Here is an 8,179-nt window from a genome sequence, read left to right as displayed (position 1 = left end):
TGAAAGGATGTTCAACATCACTAATCATCAGAGAAATGCAAATCAGAACCACAATGAGATATCACCTCACACTTGTCTGAATGGCTATTATCCAAAAGATAACAAATAACAAGTGTTGGTAAGAATGCAGAGAAAAGGGAACCTTCATGCACTGTTGGCGGGAATGTAAATTGGTGCAGTCACTACTGAAAACAGTATGGAGGTTCCTCAGAAAATTAAAAATAGAACTACCATACAATCCAGCAATTCCACTCCTGAGTATTTATCCCAAGAATATGAAAACACTAATTCAAAAAGATATATTCACCCCAGTGTTTATTGCGGCATTATTTACAATAGTCAAGATATGGAAGTAACCTAAGTGTACATTGAGAGATGAATGGATAAAGGTGTGATATACCTATACTATGGAATATTACTCAGCCATAAAAAAGAATGAAATCTTGCTATTGTGACAACATGGACAGGCCAACAGGGTATTATGCTAAGTAAAATAAACCAGACAGAGAAAGACAAGTACTATATGATTTCACTTATATGTGGAATCTAAAAAAACAAACAAACATAATAAAATGGAAACAGTCTCACAGCTACTGAGAAAAAACTTGTGGTGCTAGAGGGGTGGGGTTAGGGGGATGGGTGAAATAGATGAAGGGGATTAAGAAGTACAAACATCCAGTTATAAAATGAATAAGTCACATGGATGTAAGGCAAAGCACAGATAATACAGTCAATAATTTGTAATAAATTTGTGCTGTGAAGGTAAATAAACTCATTGTGGAGGTCATCTTTCAATGTATAAAAATATTAAATCACTATGTTGTACACCTGAAACTAATAAAATATTGTAAGTCAACTATACTTTAATAAAAAATATTAAAAAATAAATGGCAGGGGTAACTTCTTTTGGAACACATGCAATATATTTTTAATATTTAAGGGCACATAAAATATATTCTTAAGAATATTCTTAATATTCTTAAATATGAGCAGCTTAGTGCAAAAGGCAAAATAATTTCTTTGTATAAAATAGAAAACAAAAATATAATATTAAAATAGAAACTCAAATATTAATTACTTTATGAGCAAAAAATATAAAGAACATGGAAATGTTCATGGTGGATTATATACCAAAAACGTAAAAATGAGTATAACTAACACATATGCACATCAAAAGATGATATCAACAAAACTATTAATTCTTTAGTCATTTTGCTGGACGTTTAGAAAAGTTTGCATTTCTCTTTTGGGGGGGGCATCTGTAGTTTATAAACATTTATTAATTTGCATTTTAAAAATTCTAAATACCTACAGTGATATAAAAAATGTTTTGAAATAAAATTTACAAAATCATAAAACTTAGGCAAAGCCTTGATGTTCCCTCTCTAATACCCCAAACTGTAAAATTCCTTATATTTGAAAAATAGATTCATCTTTCATAAGTACACTCATATATTCATATAATATATCCATTACAAAAAATAACAACATAAAAATCTTGCCTCTATAAGAAAAAAATTATTTGGATTCTGGTCTATTTCTTTCACATAGTTTTGTTTTGTTTTCATTTATTTGTTGATCATTGGAAAACCCAAGAGATTCTGAATGCACAATGAATTCATAGGGAAAATAATTGAACATTACACATTTGAAAAGTACGTCTTCTCTCCCTGACTTTGAGCTTCTTAACCCTTCTTCCCATAACAAATAGTGTTACTTGTTATGTGTGCTTGCAATGAGATTCTACATATAAACAGGCATAGTGTGTGTGCATGTGTGTCTGTGTGTATGAGTGTGTGTTAGTTGAATGAATATTTATATAAAGAGAGAAAACATAAATAGTAGCATTATATACAGTGTTTTCTTCTCATTATTTACTATATATTTAGGTTTTCATTTTACATAACAAAAGAGATATATTATTTTTAAAGGATTGCATATTGTTCTATTGTGTGATTGCATATTGTTCTATTGCGTGGCTCTAGAATAATTTAAAGTTTCAGAGTGTTAGAGATTTTGGTTATTCATTTTCAGTGTTTATTTATACTTTAAAATTTGATCAAATAGTCTCTGTGCAGATATGTCAGTATACTTTGGCTGTATTTTTGGAAGGGAAATTTCTGGATAAAAAACAATAAGCTTTTTTAAAAAGTTCTGATAAATAGTGCTAAACTCTTCTTCATACATTTTAACTCATTTTTATCAATAGATCATATAAGGTATTTCACATCTCTTTGCTAACAAAAAGTATCTTTGCTATTATTAAACAAAGATTATTAATTATGGTTTTAATTTGTATTTCTTTGACCTTAAGAGATATATCATCTTTTAATTCACTGAGCAGTCATTTGCCTGTTTTTGTTCATGTGAATATGTCTTTATGGAGAAAGTGAATAGTCTGTTTATGTCTGCTGTTCATTTTTCCAATAGATTGTTTGATTTACTTTTTTCTCATGAGCTGCAAGAAATCTTTAAGTACTAAGGATATTAATTCTTTGTTAGCCATATTCTTTGCACATATTTATTCGCAGTTTAATTACTCATTTGTCTTTTGACTTGCTTTATTTAATTGTGCCCAGATCCCCTTCAAAAGAAGATTCATTGACCCAACTGCACCTGGGGGGCTGTTAGTTGAGAGTCTTTAGCTGTCAATTTCCTACGAATTGCCTCAGCTTTAGTTTATTTGCTCTCTGCAAGACAGGTCCTTCTGGAGTGGCCAATAACTAATGATTGATTCATTCTGGGGTATAAAAGCCTCCCAAGGACATTCCTTAATACACACCCTGAACACTAAATTCTGAATCAGAATTTACTTCTCAAAGAGTGCAACTTATACCCCCCCCCACCACACACACACACACACACACACACACACACACACACACAGAGCATTTACAAAGTTGAGATCCCTTTATATCTTCCTTAATTCTATATATGCCTCAACCAGAGGTAAATTCACTCCTCAAGGAAATCTGTGTCCATATATAATATTATATATATAAAATATATATATCTACAAGGTAAATTATACATTATAAATAATGTAAATTATAAATATATAATTTTTACAAAACATATCTATAAATAATGTAGAATATCATTTTGCACATTTAACATTTTCTAATATATATCACCACTTAATTTTTTCACTAACTTTTTTCAGATTCAACTATTTTGTTAGAAATGGTTTAGCTCATTCATTTTACCTGCTATAAGGTATTCCACCATATAAATACCCACTGTCCTGCTGATGGTCATTTAAGTTGTTTTCTGTTGTTCACTATCAGGTTTATTTTTCCACATGCATATGTGCATAAGTTTCCCTGTAGTACATATAACTAGGAATGGAAATTCTTGTTCAAGCAGATGAAAATCTTTAACATTACTAGAGAATTCCAAATTTATCATAAATGAAATTTCACAAATGTTCTAATTCTAAAACGTATTCTCCAAATAATTTCTTGTTTATCCATGAGATAGGTAGGTGGATGGAAAAATCATCTCCCATTAAACTAGGTGCCAGTTGCACAGTGGGTGGAAGATGAATTCATGACATTAGCCCTATTTAAGTCAATACCTTCCTCCCACTCCCTGAGGTAGGACCTTTGGAAGGCTTTGTTTTATAATCAATTTTCTGATATTCACTGCTTATCATTGAACACTTTTTCCTCTATTAACCTCATAACTCTCATGCTGTAATAAGTTTGAGGTTCTGGCCTATTTTTTTATAAGCATCATTAACTTTTGTGGTAGAAAAGGTCTTTAGGCTATTTTGTCTCTCTTAGGTTCTCAGAATTCAAGGTATTTCTGCACTTGCTGTCTTTAATTAAAACAAGGGAGCAAATAAATCTTTCCAAAATGTACCTTTTTCATTGTTTAATTGTGAAAGCATGTGAAAACTGGATTTTGCATCTGCTCCCTGTTCCTCAGACACTAAGCTTTACCTGGTCTTCAGACTTTATCATTTCAGTGAGAGCTCTTATTTAGGAGTCAAATGTGCAAGGAAAAAAGTACTTATGGTGTCTCTGCAGGCTTTTTCCCAAACCATTTCAGCTTTCTCTGCCATGAACAGCTTTTATTGAACTCAATCTCCTCTAATATAGTAGCTCTTCCTCCCACTGTAATTAATAACTATGAAAAATCTAATATCTCTGCCTCATGGCTGCTCCAACTGAAATAGTTTTAGACTGTTTCTTAATGCAGGTTCAGATCCTTCCTACAAGCAAGCACATACATTTCTATACAACTGGATGTCAGTGGAAGTCCTCTAGAAAGAATTTGAAAAGAATTCCTCTGGAAAGAATTTGAAAGAGATAAGAATAAGAAAGAGATGAGCTTGAATCCTCTTTTCAGTGCTTGTGTGCATTCAGTTATGTTAATCAACCTTATCAAATTTTCAATTGCTTTACCTGCAAAATGACAGTATCTTTACCTGTCAGGCTATTTGTGAGGATTAACTAGAAAAATTCATGTAAACATTTCTAAAGGAGTATCTGGCACACAGTAGGCTCTTAATAGCTTTACTTCTTGTTTTGTTTCTCTTGCAGAAACCATTTCTCATATACTTTTAATTAAATGGTAAACCCTTATTTGATTCAAAAATATTTAAAATAGAAAAATATGCGAGACTATTTCAAGTACCCAAATATTTCATTGTAAACTAAAATAACCATATTTAAATTGTTCACTTCGGCATCAAATTATTTCATTTATGTTTTTTACTTACATTCATTGTAGACTTGTAGACTTGATATCTCTGTTAATATTCTTGGCTTTGTCATATACAGTAATCACTTCTAATTCTATTCTGCTTGATAATCACATTTCCAATATGCTGTATTTCCAATATACTAACATCCTTACACTTCAGTGTGTCTCATATTGGGTAAAAAAATTCTCATTAAATCTAGTTAGAGTTCCAGTTTCCAACATTTTGAAGACTTACCAGGTAACTTTATTATGCTTTCCATGATTCATCTTGAAAAATAGCCTCTTTTTTTAAAAGTATTTTAAGGAAACTCCATAACTCCAAACTACTGTTCTCCATAATGGCCGTACCAATTTACATTCCCACCAACATTGTAGGAGGATTCCCTTTTCTCCACAATCTCTCCAGCATTTTTTGTCTGTAGACTTTTTGTCAGGTGATATCTCATTGTAGATTTGATTTGCGTTTCTCTAATAAGTAGCAATGTTGAGCATTTTTTCATGTTCCTGTTAGCCATCTGTATGTCTTCTTTGGAGAAATATCTATGTAGATATTCTGCCCATTTTTTGATTGGGTTGTTTTTTTGATATTGAGCTGTATTAGCTGCTTGTATATTTTGGAAATTAATCCCTGTCAGTCACATTGTTTGCAAATATTTTCTGTAGGTTGCCTTTTCATTTTGTTTATGGTTTCCTTTGCTTTACATTTAATTAGGTCCCATTTGTTTATTTTTGTTTTTATTTCCATTACTTTAGGAGATGGGTCCAAAAAGATATTGCTGCAATTTATGTTAGTGTTCTGCCTATGTTTTCCTCTAGGAGTTTTATAGTATCCAGCCTTACACTTAGGTTTTTAATCCATTTTGAGATTATTTTTGTGTATGGTGTTGGAGAATGTGTTAATTTCATTCTTTTACATGTTACGATAGAATCTAGCAATCTCACTCCTGGGCATATATCTGGAGAAAACCATAGTTTGAAAAGATACATGCATCCCAGTGTTCATTGCAGCACTATATACAATAGTCACAACATGTAAGCAACCTAAATGTCCAGTGACAGATGAACGGATAAAGAAGATGTGGTACATATATACAATGGAATATTACTCAGAATAAAAAAGAATGAAATAATGCCATTTGCAGCAACATGGATGGACCTAGAGATTATTATACTAAGTGAAGTAAGCCAAAGAAAAATATCATACGACATAGCTTATATGTGGAATCTAAAAAAAGACACAAATTCACTTATTTACAAAACAGAAATAGACCCTCAGACATAGAAAACAAACTTATGATTACCAAAGGAGAAGCGGGGGGAGGGATAAATTAGGAGTATGGGGTTAACATGCACACACTACTATATATAAAATAGATAACCAACAAGGACCTACTTGTTCCCTAGCACAGGGAACTATACTCAATATTTTGTAATAACCTATAAGGGAAAGGAATCTGAATAAGAATATATATATATTTATATACATATATATTATATATATATATACACTTTGCTGTACACCTGAAATCACTTTGCTGTACAACTGGAACACAACAACATTGTAACTCCACTACACTTCAATTTTAAAAAAACAGAAAGAAAAATAGCCTCCTTTAAAAACTTTTTCTCTTTATCCACATACTCTTAGTCCCCAAATGAGCTTGGATATCAGTGCAGTGCAAGATGGCAGACTTTGTAATAACCTCAGCTGATTCAACAATGAAGGATGATGAGCCAGACCATTTATTTGCCCATAGAAGAAAATGATATAGACAATATGACCAGCAGTAATAAAGAATCACTACATTCACATGGAAACGGAAGGAATGACTAAAGGAGCTCTGACACAGACCTTGGAGATGAGAGAGAACTTTCCAAAGCAGCTGCTGGAGATAATGTCTGCAACTTCAGTAGTGAAACCCCAAGGGCAGAGGACTTCCCTCTCAAGAAATGGTTGTAACAGTGTAACAGTGCCTCTTCAACCCCTGACCGCACTCGCTCTGCCCACAGCCAACAAAGTAGAGTCCTGAAGGCACTGAGGCAGTCTCGCCAAACAGCACCTGATGTCAACACAGAGCCCTCCCAGAATGAACGGATCATCTGGGATGACGCCACAGCCAGGGAGGAGAGAGCAAGACTTGCCAGCAATTTGCAGTGGCCTAGTTGTCCCACACAATACTCTGAGCTTCAGGTTGACGTTAAAAAATTGGAGGATTCTCCTTTCCAGGAGCCTTTACATGATTCAGAAACTGCTGAACAGGCTGTGATCCTGGGAACATATGTGTGACTGAAGCCCCCAAACACCCGATCTCTGAAGAACTGGAAACTCCAATAAAAGCCCCCTGATCCCTACGCCTCAAGCCCCAAGTATTGCCTTCCCCCTAGCCAACCCACCTGCAGCTCCACACCCTAGAGAAAAGATGATAACGGTAAAGGAGACTCACGAAGACTTAAAAAAACTGTACATATTTCAGTTGTCATCTCTGAATCCTCAAGAACGTATTGATTATTGTCATCTGATTGAAAAACTAGGTGGATTAGTGATTGAGAAGCAGTGCTTTGATCCTAACTGTACACACAGTTCTAGGGCATCCATGTCAAAACGAGAAGTATTTAGCCTCAGTGGCAGCTGGGAAGTGGGTGCTTTATCGCTCCTACCTTGAAGCTGGCAGGACTGCTGGGCACTTCATGTCAGGAGACTAAGAATGGGGAAGTAGTTCCATACTTGATGTTTTGACTGGAATCAATGTACAGCAACGAAAAGTAGCACTTGCAGCAATGAGACGGGGGGAAAAAATCCAGCAAAGACAAGAAACGCGCATTGTTGAGGGAGCATTTAGCAGGTGGAAGATTACTTCACATGTTGATAGGACCCGAGAAGCAGGATTCAAATGCCTTCTTCAGTCAGGAGGAGCAAAAGTGCTACCTGGTCATTCTGTATCTTTATTTAAAGAAGCTGCACATCTCTTTTGTGACTTTAATAAACTGAAACCAGATGACTCGGGACTTAATATAGAAGAAGCTGCTACCCAGAATGTGTACTGCTTGAAAACGTAATACATTACTGATTTTCTTATGCAGGAATCCCCTCCTCAAATAGAAAATTACTGTCTACCAGAAGCTGTTTCATTTCTTCAGAATAATAAGGAACCTGGGACTGGATTCTCACAAAAGAGGAAAGTTCCTACGAGAAAAATAAAATCGAATGACGTATAGTAATTGTATTTACTTAGGTACCAAACGTTAAATGTTTTTCAAATTAATAGCTTGAATGTGACTGTGATGCATTTGTATAGTAATTTAAAGACAAGAACCTGAAGAATTCAGCTTCAGTGTAACGATGAGCCTGCTTGAAGTTAGTTTTAAACACCTGAAATTTTAATAATTGAAATATTAACTATTCCTGAATGGAGAGTTACCTGAAATAACAAAACGCAACTCCTTAGCTAGCTTGTCATTAAACCATATT

At 33.9% G+C, this 8,179-nt stretch overlaps 1 pseudogene; it reads left to right on the top strand.

Annotated features, from left to right (window-relative positions):
- Positions 1-6,341: 6,341 nt before the first annotated feature.
- LOC102976720 (DNA topoisomerase 2-binding protein 1-like) lies at positions 6,342-7,926 on the top strand (annotated as a pseudogene).
- The last annotated feature ends 253 nt before the right edge of the window (positions 7,927-8,179 follow it).

The sequence above is a fragment of the Physeter macrocephalus genome, chromosome 20 (assembly GCF_002837175.3).
Source record: "Physeter macrocephalus isolate SW-GA chromosome 20, ASM283717v5, whole genome shotgun sequence".
In the NCBI taxonomy this organism is placed as follows: Eukaryota; Metazoa; Chordata; class Mammalia; order Artiodactyla; family Physeteridae; genus Physeter; species Physeter macrocephalus.
This window is presented reverse-complemented; position numbering and strand designations above follow the sequence as displayed.